Source organism: Panthera pardus, unplaced genomic scaffold (genome assembly GCF_024362965.1).
Source record: "Panthera pardus isolate Hobbes unplaced genomic scaffold, ASM2436296v1 HiC_scaffold_16, whole genome shotgun sequence".
NCBI classification, from domain to species: domain Eukaryota; kingdom Metazoa; phylum Chordata; class Mammalia; order Carnivora; family Felidae; genus Panthera; species Panthera pardus.
In genome coordinates this window covers 68,731,165-68,746,318 of record NW_026526721.1, presented here as the reverse complement: position 1 = coordinate 68,746,318, position 15,154 = coordinate 68,731,165, and the positions used below count along the sequence as shown (strand labels likewise).

At 42.3% G+C, this 15,154-nt stretch overlaps 1 protein-coding gene and 1 long non-coding RNA gene across 5 annotated transcripts in view; one reads left to right on the top strand and one right to left on the bottom strand.

The window, feature by feature from the left end:
- The window catches only part of MYLK (myosin light chain kinase), a 278,784-nt gene that overhangs the window by 115,468 nt on the left and 148,162 nt on the right, over window positions 1-15,154 (top strand). The window lies entirely within an intron of this gene.
- On the bottom strand, window positions 8,150-14,394 carry LOC109266500 (uncharacterized). The gene is made up of 4 exons (XR_002079738.2): window positions 14,287-14,394; window positions 13,554-13,618; window positions 8,462-8,617; window positions 8,150-8,371 (listed from the first exon to the last, which is right to left on the bottom strand). It is a non-coding gene; the product is annotated as an uncharacterized LOC109266500 (long non-coding RNA).

Sequence of the window (15,154 nt, the reverse complement as noted above, 5' to 3'; positions counted from 1 at the left end):
GCTCAACCAACTGAGCCACCCAGGCTCTCTGAGAAGATGTTCTCTTAATTGATGGGCTGCTCAAGCACATGGTTGACTCATATAGATCAGTGGTTCTCACTGTACCTGCTTATCCACATGTATATACATTTAGTACATAAGCAGATACAGAGCATATCTGTGCCTTATACATAAAAAGGAAGATTTTTGCCTCTCCTCCCTAAACCCGATTTCACCCCCCTGGGGTGTACCCTCATACAAGATTAAGTTTTATAATGGTTAGAATCTTCGACTGGGATGGAGTTAAGGGATCAGAAAAGAGCAAAGGGAAAATATGGGGTAAGAATAGCACACAGAAATGAGTGCTCTACAGTTTGTGTAGTTGCAAAAGATGGGCTACTAATATGACTATAAGCTTCCTAAAAATCATGGTCAGGTGCAAGAACCATTTTGTCCTCAAAAAGTAAACCAGTTTCAGGGTGCATGTGTGGCTTAGTCGGCTAAGCATCTGACTCTTGATTTCAGCTCAGGTCATGATCTCATGGTTCGTGAATTCAGGCCCCATGTTGAGCTCTACACTGGCAATGCAGAGCCTGCTTGGGGTTCTCTCTCTCCCTCTCTCTTTGCCCCTCCCTCCCTCCCTCTCTCTTGCTCTCTTTCAAAATAAATAAATAAGCATATAAAAAAAAAAGTAAACTGGTTGCTCAGGAGGTGCCATCACAGGACATAAGTAGTAGGGGGGTCTCAAGATGGTGTGTGCCTATGGATATGTACGTACTTATCCTTGTGCAAATAAGGGGATCGATCTAGATTTTTAAAGCAGTGAGAGATGCTATTTGGGCAGAAGAATAGAGGACCCTGGCTCTGTCACAGTCCTCTCTCCTGTGATTCTCTCCTAAAACTCACCATGGTCATCTGCCCTGCCTTTTCCCAAACTGGCTCACCTGTTTTTCTTCACCTCATCTCCTTTGTGGCCCTGAGATCTCTCTGTTCTACATTCCTTCATGCTCCCTGAACCTCTCAGTGCCCCCAGTCAGGTGAGAGGTGTGGCCTCCAGAGGTAGAAGTTGGGGGGGGGGGTGCGGTAAGTAGACAGAACTCCCGCTGTGGCTGAAGGCCATCAGTGCCTCTGGGAGGCCTAGTTCACCTTGACTTCTTCTTCAGGAAGAAGTGGCCAGCCCTGTGCTCATAAGCATGTGCTTGCCAAGGCTCAAATGGTCATAAAATGTCAGGGCAGGACACAGAGACCTCTGTGCATACCTTGTGCAGTGGGGCCATGGGAGGAGTAGAAAGACCATGGGCTTTGCAGCCAGGACATCTGGGTTTGAATTTCTTCTACTTAGTTCTCTAAGCTTCACAGATGAGCTGGGAATAATAATTCCCATTTCACAGCATGATTGGGAGGGAGGGTTGATACAATAGAAGTGTGCCAGCACATAGTAGTTGCCTAATAAAATGATAGGCATTATATCAGTAATATGATCAGGATCACTGGTCTGCCATAACACCACTCTAAAAGTCTTGTTCTAAGAATGTTTTAAAGTAAAAATATAATATGAACATTTAAGAACATTTAGAAAAGCAAAAGTAGAAAAAAGCTTAAAACTACTTACTCATCGTTCCACCTTGCTATATTATAATTTTGTTTGATGGTTCTTGTGTTCCTTTGTTAAGCTGGGGGTTTCTTTTGTTGTCAAGGTAGGGATAACTATAGGATTTATAGGGGCAGGTGCCAGACTTGATTTTGAATTCAGTCCCATCTTTTTGTAGCTGTAACCTTGGGTAATTTGCTTAGTTACTCTGGAAGTCACTTTCCTGTCTGTAAATAGGAATACTACTACCCATATGGTGGCATTGTTTAAAGAAAGTATATTTGCTGCATATGTCATATAAATAAGTGCTTAATCACTGATAGTCATAATTAAAATCATTCATACTGTTTTGTATCCTGCTTTTTCAACCCAACACTTCGTTCTTCAAATCACTGTCAACATAATTTTAATGGTTAATATTCCATTAAATTCGACATACTACCATTTACTGAGACATTTCTCTACTGGTGGTTATTTAGATTATTTTTAATATTTCCTTTTACAAATTAAATTCTGATGAACATCTTTATATGAGGCTTTCAATGCCATATCCTGGGTTAGTTTAGTTTATAGTAGGGGGATTCGTGGAAGAAAGGCTTTGGGCATTTTTAAGTTCAAATGCTTTCCATTAGGCTAGTCTTCAGCTGGCACTGGCATCAGTGAGGGATGAGACAGCCCCAGTCTTTAGGACCCATCTGCTCCTGCATCTGTGTTGTGCACACTCTGTCCTCGTGGCATGCCCTTCTACCAGCATCTTCCTGCCTCACCTCTCAGTCTGGTTCTTCCCCGTCTCTGCCACACTTCTCTCCGAGCCAGAATCCTTCATTGGGCCTCAGTCTGCAACTGTCCTCTGACTTCACCTCCTGGTGCTGGCTTCCCAGTCCTGGTTAATTTATCAATTTATTAATTTATATCGTTAATTTATTCAGTCACAAAAGAAGGACATGGTGCTCAATTAAGCTCTCAAGAATACTTCTGTGGGAGTTGGGGAAGGGGCACTGGTGAAAAATCTTGTCAAAAGACTAGGTGGTATTGGAATAGCTTTTTGATATCTGGAACCTTCTTGCCTGTGATCCTATTACTCCCCTGAAAGGCTACAGTGGAAAAAGCATGAATTTAGAGACCTTGTACAAATAACTTACTTACCTGCTTTGACCTTCATTTTCCTTACCTGTAAAATTAGCATAGTAATGCGGACCTTCCAGGGCTATTGGGAGGATTAAGTGAAATGATGTGCACAGTGAGGTCAAATGTCCATGCCCTCCATCCTGTGTAGCAGGAGGAAGAGTGGAAGGCCTTGGAAGGCCTGTGCTGTGGTCTTTGTGACCCTGCAAAAGTGTTAGAACCCCAGCCTGACCTGCTTGTATGTTGCTTAGGAGAGGAGCTGAGAAGTGACAGGAAAAAGGTTTCGTGTGCAGTTCATGAGTTAAGAGAATATCACTTAATTGTGGGCTTGATGGAAAACATTATGTGAAGTTGGTTTAGATCTTTCCAGAGGTCTGCCAGCAACCTCAGAAGTGGAGCCTTATTGAAAACAGCTGGGGAGGAGGTTGGCGCCCAGCCTCTCCCTGCTTTTCCATGCCCCAGAGCTGTCTTGCTCTGTGGACAGAGCTCAGCCCCAGGACTCTGCCAAGGGCCCTGGCAGCCTCAGCTGGGGACAGGCGGTGGCTCTGCCCAGCTGCAGACTCCAGCTTAAAGGTTGAAACCAGTTAAACCACAGAGGATTTGGCTAGGACTGCCAGTTAGTATTTCTTTCAGGGCTTGGAGTTAACCACTGACTTGAGTCCTTGCAGGATGAGTTAACTATCGTGAGGTTCTCTGGGCAGAGGCGAGGGCTGCCTGCTGGGCGAGTGGCACATGGACTCCATTGTCCTTTGAAGTCCTCTGAGCTGTCCTGCTGGGCTCCAGCTAGGGAATGAGGACGCTGTTCCAGGCACCCATGTGGAAGCCACCCCGCCCACCACTGTGAAGGGCCTTCCATGGAGCACGCTGCCTGCTCTGCTACAGCCAGAGCCCATTTGGTCTCATTCCAAATGGTCACCAGCCATGCTGACTTCAGCCAAATTTTCATAAAGGATGGTGTGTCATTCTCTCAGCCTTCCTTTCTGAGGGGACTCACAGCTAGTCTCTTTTTTTATTTAGTCTCATCAAAATGTGCTCCTAGCAAATTTGAACCTAAGTTGTTCAACTTTTTTGGTGCTTTGAAAGTAGAATATATTCATTGTAAAAGTAAAAATTGAAAATACGGAAAACATGGAAAAGCAAATAATCCCACCACTAGAGATAATAGCTTTTACATTTTTGTAGATTTCCTGCTAATTTTTTTCTTTTATAACAGGAAGAAAGTATGTGATTATTAAATGACATCTTATCCATATTAAAAAACTATAGTTTGTAAGCTCCCTTTTTACTTTTTAATGAACATTTTCTTACATGCCTCAAGATTATAATTTTTAGCAATGTATACAGTATTTTACCTTCTTGTTGTATTGTAATTATTTTATTGTGTTTTATTTTATTTTATTTTTTTTTTAACATTTATTTATTTTTGGGACAGAGAGAGACAGAGCATGAACGGGGGAGGGGCAGAGAGAGAGGGAGACACAGAATCAGAAGCAGGCTCCAGGCTCTGAGCCATCAGCCCAGAGCCTGACGCGGGGCTCGAACTCACGGACCACGAGATCGTGACCTGAGCTGAAGTCGGACGCTTAACCGACTGAGCCACCCAGGCGCCCCATGTATTGTAATTATTTTAAATAGACTGTATTAGGCTTTGGATTTCTAGTATTTAATCTTTTAAATAACTTAAACTTACATCCATTTTCCAGGACATCTTTGATAATTCCTAAGGCAGATAATAGACTTAGTGAATCTTGTTAAGTCTTTTGATAGCTATTTCCAAACTGTTAAGGTAGCCATATGCAATCAGCATGACTATGCTAATCTTATAAGAAAGAAAAATGAAGATCAGATTATTACCCTCACATCAGTAACATTTAAAAATTTAACTTTCCCCGACTCTCATAAGTATTAGTAATCACTTTAATTATTAACACACTTTAATCAAAGATATTACATTTTATTTTACATTTGCTTGCTGCCTTTAAATTAAACATTTCTTTGTATATTTGGCTGCCTCATGAACTTCTTGGTAATATCCTTTACTTTTCCCATTATGTGTTCTTTTTATTTAGACATATAGACATTTTATATATGGAGGATCTCCACCTTTGTATTCTGTATATAATTTAGATATTTTTAGTTTGATTACCTTTTAATTCTGGTCATGGCTTTACTTTTGTACAAAGGTTTAAATTTATGTAGTCACATATCTTAAAATTTTTTTTCAATATATGAAGTTTATTGTCAAATTGGTTTCCATACAACACCCAGTGCTCATCCCAAAAGGTGCCCTCCTCAATACCCATCCCCCACCCTCCCCTCCCTCCCACCCCCCTCAACCCTCAGTTTGTTCTCAGTTTTTAAGAGTCTCTTATGCTTTGGCTCTCTTCCACTCTAACCTCTTTTTTTTTTTTTTTTTTTCCTTCCCCTACCCCATGGGTTTCTGTTAAGTTTCTCAGGATCCACATAAGAGTGAAACCATATGGCATCTGTCTTTCTCTGTATGGCTTATTTCACTTAGCATCACACTCTCCAGTTCCATCCATGTTGCTACAAAGGGCCATATTTCATTCTTTCTCATTGCCACGTAGTACTCCATTGTGTATATAAACCACAATTTCTTTATCCATTCATCAGTTGATGGACATTTAGGCTCTTTCCATAATTTGGCTATTGTTGAGAGTGCTGCTATAAACATTGGGGTACAAGTGCCCCTATGCATCAGTACTCCTGTATCCCTTGGGTAAATCCCTAGCAGTGCTATTGCTGGGTCATAGGGTAGGTCTATTTTTAATTTTTTGAGGAACCTCCACACTGTTTTCCAGAGTGGCTGCACCAATTTGCATTCCCACCAACAGTGCAAGAGGGTTCCCATTTCTCCACATCCTCTCCAGCATCTGTAGTCTCCTGACTTGTTCATTTTGGCCACTCTGACTGGCGTGAGGTGATATTTGAGTGTGGTTTTGATTTCTATTTCCCTGATGAGGAGTGATGTTGAGCATTCTTAAATTTTTTTTTAACGTTTATTCATTGTTTGAGAGACAGAGAGAGCCAGAGCATGAGTGGAGGAGGGGCAGAGAGAGAGGGAGACACAGAATCTGAAGCAGGCTCCAGGCTCTGAGCTGTCAGCACAGAGCCCGACGCGGGGCTCGAACCCACAAACTGTGAGATCATGACCTGAGCTGAAGTCAGACGCTTAACTGACTGAGCCACCCAGGCACCCTTGTAGTTACATATCTTTATGGGTTCTGCCGTTAGTGTCAAGCTTGGGATCTCTAAGATTATATCTGCATTTCTTCTCTTTTTTTTTTTACTTTTAATATTTTATTTCAACCAAAATGGATGTTTCTATGTATAGTGTGAGGCAGGGATCTGACTAAGATTTTTTTCAAGTGATCCATATTTAATAATCCAATTTTTCCCATTAATTTGAAGCCACTTTTATTATATACTAAAGTCTCATGTATAAACTTTGTTTTAGGATTTTCTGGACTGTTTTACTAACCACTATGTATACTCTTGTATCAGAACCAAAATGGTTTTTATTATTATAGCTTTTTAACATTTCCATATCTAATAGCATAATCCCACTGATTACTTTGAAACCAAGGGCAAAGTACTTTTCATTATTGATTGAAAACATATGTTGTTTAGAAAGTTTTGAAACTGTCATTATATGGGAACTTTGCACTTACTAAGTTTATTCCTAGATGAAGTGTGTGTGTGTGTGTGTGTGTGTGTGTGTGTATGTACTTTTTCTAACTGGTAATAGTTACTACACATGAAAACAGTCTTACTTTTTGAGTAGTTAGTTTATAACAGGATAAAGTCAATATCAGAGATATATGTGTAGACTTTAATACTTTTATTATTGAACAAAAAAAATACTAAAAATTAATGAACCATGCTTTCAACTCATAAAATCAAAGAATAGAACAAACTGAAGAAAAACAGAAGCAAGATATTTATACAGAAGAAGTAAGTTCATTGTGAAGTAGGAAAATGATATTAATTAATAAATTTAAGGACTATTCTTGGCAATATGACATAGGTAAACCTAACCAGGCCAACCAAAGAAAAACACAAAATGTAGAAATGAGACTCTAACCACTGATCTGGAGTTGACAAAAATGACATTTTCATGTTTAACTTTGATAATACACTTGAAAATCTTGAAAGAAACAGATTTTTCGAAGAAAATAGGAGCTGCCAAAATTGACTAAAAAAGAAATTGAAAACGTGAAAAGTTTCGTGGAAGAAACTGGAAAGGTTGAGGAAATACATCCTGAAAAGATGCTAGACCAGATAGTTTCGTGAGTGAGTTTATGAAACCCTTCAAGGAATGCGTCATTCTAAGCTCTGTATTTGTAGCACAAAGGTTATTTATGTTGCAAATGGAATATTTCTTTCATGTCCTCTCTCACCTTAATGCATTCAGTTCCATTAAATTCTTAGAAAACTGGGACTTGGGTTGGAAGGTATCCCTGACTGACAACATCCCAGCCAGATGGTTCTCTAGCCTCCTTATGGACGCTTGTGCAGGTGGGGATCTACCATGTTACATTTATGTTATCCCTCCTTGTATGAGCCTAAATCTGCCTGCCTACATGATGGACCCATATATCCCTGTTCTGTCCTCTGGAGCTGCACAACACAGAGAGTCTGTTAGATAAGAGCTCTTCATATATTAAAAACAGATACGCTCTTATTTGGTGTGTTTTATTTCAGGCTAAGTATATCTACTTCCATCAGTTAATCTCTATGTTCCTTCAGTAAATTTCTGTTGAACACCTGCAAGGTGCCAGCAGGGCAGTGACCACTTTGCAGATCATGAGCCCCTTCATCAGTGTCCCATTAATGTGTGGCACCTGTATCTGGTGGTCAGGCTGAATGGGACTGCCTTCTCCTTATTTGGACACTGTGCTTTGTTAGTGGCTTGAGAGTGAGTAACATTTAGGAGACTTTGGCCCAGCTCCTTTTACACGTGAGCTACCGCCACCTCAGATTTTGGCTAGTTGAGGATTTAGAACCTTCACATGACTTGTTCTCTTTTCATTTCTATTTATTTGGACCTTTGGTCCTTTAGAATGTTGATTCTGTTAGCTAACATGTTATGCTCTGCAGCTCTCTGGGGGCCAGTATTGATGCCAACTTCAGTTCTCCTGAGCAGACTTGTGTAATCTTCGTTCAAGTAATTAATAAAAATGTTGATGCAAGGGAGAAATATGGAGTCCTGGGACCTACCAAAGAGACTGTGTCATTAATTTAAAAATACATATTATTGATCACCTAGTGTGTGCCAAGCAGAGTGCTAGCAGTTGGTGATTCATCGGTGAACCAAACCATTATAGTTCTTTCTGGGGGCAGCAGATACAGCCTATTGCTGGGACAGATGAGAGTAACCATGCATAGAATGAATGATACAGTGTGATAAGACCCTGAAGGAAGAACACACAGTGCCATGAGAACATAACAGCATGACCTCATTTGGGAAATCAAGAAAGGTGTCTCTGAAATGACACTTGAGCTGGGAGAGAAGAGAGATCAGCCAACCATCCATCCACTCAGTAGTGGATTTAGTAGTCATGCTGGGTATGGAGAGAACTTCAAAAGAGGTGTAATGTCTAGTTCCCCCTCTTGAGTAACTCACAGTCTTACAGGGAGTGGTGCCAAATGTGCCTGGAATAAACAAAATCATAACCTGTGTTAGTGGTAAAGGTGCTGTCATCCCAGATTGTTATGAGCCATTCTGACTTAAAGTATTCTCACTTTTTCCAGTAAAGTCATCCAGCTATCCTTGGAGTTCCAATATTTTGATGTTGAAACTTTTATAACACCGACTCCTTCTTGCACCTGGAGGCTGCCCATAAATCACTTGTCAGATAATGCGTCCTGATTCTATGGAAAATATGGTCACCGTGCTTGCTGTGGGGCAGAAAGAAATATGAAAGGTGATGTAATGGCAATTGGTTGCCCCAGATTTTCTGAGATAGGCCTGATTTTAAACGGTCTGTTTTGAGATCAGATAAATGTCTGCTGGCTTTAAAAATGTAATCCCTTTAGATAATAGTGTAGGTGCAGGAAGTTGGGAGGTGGGGGAGATCAGAGGGGGCTGGATAGTTGGAGAGGCTTTCTAGAGAGGGAGGGAGTGGTCCTAGGGGAGTGGCAGAGGGGAGGGATGGAGCATCTTGGACTTTCTCCTCACTTGGTTCTACTAGCCGTGCACACTGCTAGGGTGTCTGTCGTATTCACCTAGCAGTGTATGGTGTGTGCTTTTGAAAGGGCAAAATTAGGAGGGTAAAGCTGATGTGTGACACATCCTATATGCAAATATAAAAACTATAGTTATCTCCTTTTGCAAATGGGAGATAACAGAGAATTGGTTGTATTGACATTTAGCTCTGACTTTGGGATATTTTTCTGGGCTTTATAAATAATTACTACCTACTGAGAGACGGAGCTCTGTCCCCAGTATCCAATCTGCAGGTGTGTTTGGAGAACTAGGCCCTCTTGTGGCCAGGGGTTAGGAGTAGCAGTGGTCTGAGCCCTGAGTGCTGTTAGGGGTCTTTGACTTAGAGCAGGCCTTGGTGAGTCGCGCAAGTCAGACTTCCCTGTGTTCCATGGGTCTTCCCCTCAGATAACCCAGCAGGGCAGTCAGAGCCGAGAATTCTCTCTGCCATGGCCCGCATTCGTGGCTTGCACCCTGGTGGCAGATCCTGCCAGGGGCAGCAAAATCAGTTCAAAAGAAGCTGAGTGAGGGCCAAAGCAACATTGGTTTTTTCCATTTCTCCTTGTCCAGCAAAAAGAAGGAAAAAAATACCGACTTTGGAAATGGGACCCTGGCCCTGGACCCAGCTGTGAGGCTCTTAAAACAGAAAACGGCTCTGGAATAAACAGTGCTCTCATGCTTGCGTCCTGCAGCTCTCTGGGGGCCAGGAGTTCTGGGGCCCCAGGCGTGCCCATTCCTTCTAGGCTGTAGACTGGCCTGGCTCCCCTCTGTCTCCGGGGCAGGAACCCCCTGACTTGTTCAGGCTGCAGCAGGCTTGGTGGAGGGGGCAGGGAGTGTTACAGGAATTCCCAGAGTCTGGGGGCTCCCTGAGAAGGTGAGTGGTGTGGGTAGAAGGAGCTAAGCTTTTCTGGAATAACGTGGGCTCTCTAGGGACATAACAAGTTTACAGATCCTTTTCCCATACCCAACCTGAAGATGACCTTTTTTAACAAACAACAGAAAGTATGAACCAAGCAATTTCTCAGGAGCCCCCAGGACCACTCCCAACAGTCGGCTTCCCCCCAAAACATCCCATCAGCACATTCTTCCCTAGAACTTGCTTCTCCTGCCACTTCCTGCCACTCCCCAGGGGACCAACCCCACCCATCTTTACCTCTTCCCCACCCCTCTCGTCAGGCCTGGAGGTGACTATGGCTGACTTGCTTCATTCAGTAAAGGCCTTATGTAGGGTGACCCTGGTGCCTGCCAGCGTGTCTAACAGCTGCTTGGACTGCACCTGGAATTCTCTCAGCTGGTTGGCCTCAGCAGTTACATACACTGAGGTGGGGGCAAGCCCTGCCTACAGACTCCTTAACCCACATTAGTAACAAGAGCTTTTATGTAACGGTGGCACTGTTTTTATTTGTTCCAGTTCTCTGTGACAAGAAAAGGAGAGCAGATGCTCCAGCTTTCTGTAGATGTCTGTTCACCATCCTTCTTGGATTAGGGATGTTCTAGGGGTTGGGGAAGAAGGCCTATTTGGGCTGCAGCACCCCCCGCATAGCAAACCTTTGAGCTTCTCTTACAGTAATCTTGGAAATGGACTGGCTGTGAATCCCTTTCTAACAGCTGGGGGTTGTTTAGGCCAAAGCAGGATCCACTGACCCTGTTCACCGGCTCTGGGGGTGTAGGAGGCACCTAGACTTCTAGGCAATGACTATAGCTGCCATTTGCAGGGCTGGCCTCCTCTGGGGACGAACATACTTGGTACCAGCTCAGCTGGGCCCCAGTCCCTCTGGATCCCTGAGGATCACATAGGCGAAAGGGACATTGGCAGGTTGGGGGAGGGGGAGAAAGTTTGAATTTTGTTTTGACTAAATAACTGGGCAGCATTTCCCCTCCATTTTTTCTAGATGCTTCTTCAGAAATAAATTTCAGTGGCTTGGACTGGGAAGTCTAAATCTGCTGTAAATGAGTGTTTTGAACTAGGATTCAAACCCCTCTGATATTCCCCTGCCCCCAACACGACCCCAACACACACCCAGTGAAGCACCACATGCATAGGCATGCTCACAGTAGGACCTCATTTGAGGGTCTTGGCAGTTGTGTCTTCTCTCTTTCCTGTGTCCCCTGGAGTCCTGCCCTGAAATTCCTGAGCTTGTGTAAGAACTTCACCTCGAACAAAAAAAAAAAAAAAAAAAAAAAAAAAAAAAAAGAACTTCACCTCGGACTAGATCAAGCCAAAATAGCTGCCCTGGTTGTACCGGAACTGTCTGTGGAGGGACATTCAGAGAACTGGAGGGAGCCCCAGGGCTCTGCTGGCCTGCACCTGCACCGCCCCGCCTGGGATCCTCCTTGGTTCAGGAGTCACCTCTGCTGGCCCATCCCAGCATGGGGTCCCTGAGGGACTGCCAGAAGGATCAGCAGAGCTACTGGGGACCATCTGGCTTCTGGTAAAGCTTGAATGGCTTGTTCTAAGGACCCAGCCCTTTCAGTCGCCCAGCCCAGCTCCCTTGGAGCACAGCACTGTGTTGAGAGGTGGCCTGGGATTCCTGCTGTAGTAACCACAATGATCCTCCCTCTCTACATGCTCCCACAGTCCTCCACACAAGCCTCTCTCAGGGCGCTGTCTATGCTCTGACAGGTTGCACACCCCTGTCATCCAGCACACCGGGAGCCACTCCTGGCTGGAGAACTTGCTGTATTCATCTTACTGCCTGGCCCAGAGAGAAAGCCTATGTGGGTAAGGACAGAGTGAGGCAGAACTAGGCAGGGACCAGGTCGTGCAGGGCCTTGTGAGCCATAGTGACTGGATTTTATTCTAGTGCAATAAGAAGCCGTTGGAAAATTTTTAAATAGAGAAGTAACTTTGGTCTCAATTATATTTTTTAAACTTTTATTTCTTGATTTTAATACTTAAAGCTATTGTGTTACAGGCAATGTAGTGTTTGGCAAAGGGATACACCTATAGGTATTTGAAACAAAACAATTCAGAAATAAGTCTACATACATATGACTCATTGATTTTTTTTTTATTGTGTAAAATATACATAGCATAAAGTTGACCATTTTAACCATGCTTAAATGTCCCATTCAGCGGCATTAAGTGCATTCACAGTGCTGTGCAACTGTCCCCACCACCCATTCTCCCAAACTTTTTTCATCTTAGAAACCTGAAACTCTATACCTATTAATAATAATTCCGCATGCCCCCTCCTCCTACCCCCAGCAACCACCGTTGTGTTTTCTGACTACTCTGGGTACCTCCTAAAAGTAGAATCAAGCAGTATTTGTTCTTTAGTGACTGGCTTACTTCATTCAGCCTGATGCCTTCAGGGTTCATTCATTGTATTGTGTATCAGAATTTCCTTCCTTTCTAGGGCTGAATAATATTCCATCCTATGTGTGTACCACCTGTTTTTTTTTTTTTTTACCACCTTTTGTTTTATGCATTCATCTATTGATGGAAACCAGGGTTGCTGCCTTCTTTTGTCTATTGTGAATAATGCTGCTACGAACGTGGTTGTGCAAATAACCATTCAAGTCCTGGTTTTCAGTTCTTTAGGGTTTATACTCACAAGTGGAATTGCTGAATTATATGGTAGTTATATTTTTAATTTTTTGAGGACCCTCCATACTTTTTTTCCACAGCAGCTACGCCATTTTACATTCCCCCCAACAGTGCGCATCCCCCCACAATATTCCCCCCAACATTCCCCCCAACAGTGCACAGGGCTCCAGTTTCTCCTTGCCAACACTTGTTATTTTCTGTGTTTTTTTTTATAATGGCCATCCTTAAAATGTGCTTTTATAAAAAAGAAAATGGAAACTTGTAAAATTATGGCAACATAAACAAAAGCAGATGAGAGAAGTCAACAGGTTGATAGACAATGGAAAGTGAATAGATGACTGACTGGCTTTGGCTTCAGCATTTTGTGTTGTGCAGTGCCTGTGGTTAGGGGAATGGCAACAAGAAAAATAAGCTAGGTTGTGCCAGAAAATTCCTAAAGGGCTGAGGAATTGGAGGCATCAAGTACTTTCAAAGCCTGGGTTGTGCAGTGAAGCTGAAAACTGGAGGGTTGATTAAAAGTCTAATAAGAATCAATTAGGCCTGGATCCCCTCCTGTGCTCTGTGCACCAGACCACTACTCCTTCTCTACACTCTGAAAGACCAAAGGTTCTCTATGGAGAGACTGAACCTGACCAACTCTCAACTCCTGGACACAAGGCCCAGCTGAAGCCAGAGGTCTATGGGCAAGTCAGTATACTAAATAAGAGCCTCATGGCCTTCCTCATTCCCAGTGCTCAATGCTGGTAGACAGATGTAATTACCATGTCCCCATCACCACCATCAAAGCAGCAAATGGGAAGATTCTTCTTTGTGGAAACAGATCATCTCGAGAGAGAATTTCCACAAAAATTGACAGTTGAGGGTTTTTACCACTTTACTGGGAGGCCCAACAAGTTGCCAAGGCCCCACCTGTGTGCATGGAGCTTTTTAATTTCTTCACTTATACATATGAACATCAGTGGAGGATCATCAGATGTTCAAGGGAAGCCTCTGTTAGGAAAGAGACAAAAAGAACCAAGAAAGGAACCAGATAGAAATAGAGGCCACAAAAAACAGAAGACTTTGAAGAAATTTAATCTCACCTTAGAGATAAGATGTTGCTTCCATTAAACAAGAAGAGGCTATTATTCAAAACAGCTTTGAAAAACTGAAAAAGAAAGAGTTTTTTTAAGTTAATGATAGCCAAAATAATAACTTCAATAGACTGGAAAATAAAATTGAGCATATCTCCTGAAGAAAACAAAAATAAGGAAGAAGGAAATAAGTGAGAAAAAAAAAAGAAATGTAGAGGGTCAACTAATCGGGCTAATATCCAACTCATAAGAGTTCTAGAAAAAGAACATTTAAAAAAAACACAGTGGAGCCAGAATTGTCAAAACACAAATTCCTAAAAATCGAAAGACAAAGTTTACCAATAATGAGGAGACTATTACCAAAGATCCAATATGAGTGAACAGAGAAGGCACCCACACAGGGCCCCCTGGGTGGCTGAGATTGTTAAGCGTCAGACTTAGGCTCAGCTCATGATCTCCCAGTTTGTGATTTTGAGCTTTTTGCATCAGGCTTTTTGCTGTCAGCACAGAGGCTGCTTGGGATCCTCTATCTCCCTCTCTCTTTGCTCCTTCTCTCTCTCTCTCTCTCTCAGAAGTAAGTAAACATTTTTAAAAAGAGAGAAAGCACTCACACAAAGGCAAATCTCCATGACATTTTAGACTGTCAGAGATAAAAGGGAAGATTCTAAAAGTTTAGAAGTAAAACATACACACATGCGCGTGCGCAGCACATCAGAGATGAGCGATCGGTGTGGCACTGTACCTGTCAGTAGCGACACTGGATGCCAGCGACATTGCTTTCAAATGCCATGAAATAATACCTTCAAAATGTTGAAGAAAAAATTTTTTTCCATTTAGAATTCCATTCCTAGATGAACTGTAAGTTGAGCATAAAGTTAGAATATTGACACTCAAAAATGCCAGCTTTAAAAATTGTAACCTTCTATGCATTCATTCTTAAGAAACCACTGGAAGAGGATATATTCAGTCAAAATGTTGATAGACACCAGGAAATGTCCAAGAGATGGGGAAGGACCACTATCCATCAGGCTTAGAAAGCATCCAGTTTAGATTGGAGGAGGAGGACAAAATATTCCAGGAAGGATATCTCCAAAGGAGAACAAAATCAAAGCAAGTGGTGAATTAATTATCTGATGTGTTTGATCATTACTGAGAAGAAGTTTATAGTTCTCCTAAGAAGTTGAGGTTCTTAAAAAAGCTAAGAAAAACAAAAGTATGGCAGTTATTAACCCTAGAAAAAATGAAAAGTTCAAAACATTTAGTTGTAATATACTCTGCAACTGGACAGTGAGCAAAGTTGAAATGAAAAAGTACTATACATTGACATAAAAAATGTGTGATGTTATTATTGGAGGTTAGGGGAGGTGTTTAAGGGGGAGGGGGATTTGAGAGCTAAAAGCTCAGATTCCATACAGAGAAGTTAGGAAATAATCCCTAAGATTAAAAAGAATAAAGTAGTAGTTATGTATGGCTGTTGTTTAGAAATATGGGAGAAAATACCAGAAGAAATGGCAGCAAGAGTTGAAGATGATTCTCTAAAGGAGGTAGAAATTGGGGGTGGGAGGGGTGGAGCAGAGGCTTGCTTTTTTGTTGTTGTTGTTGTTGTTATG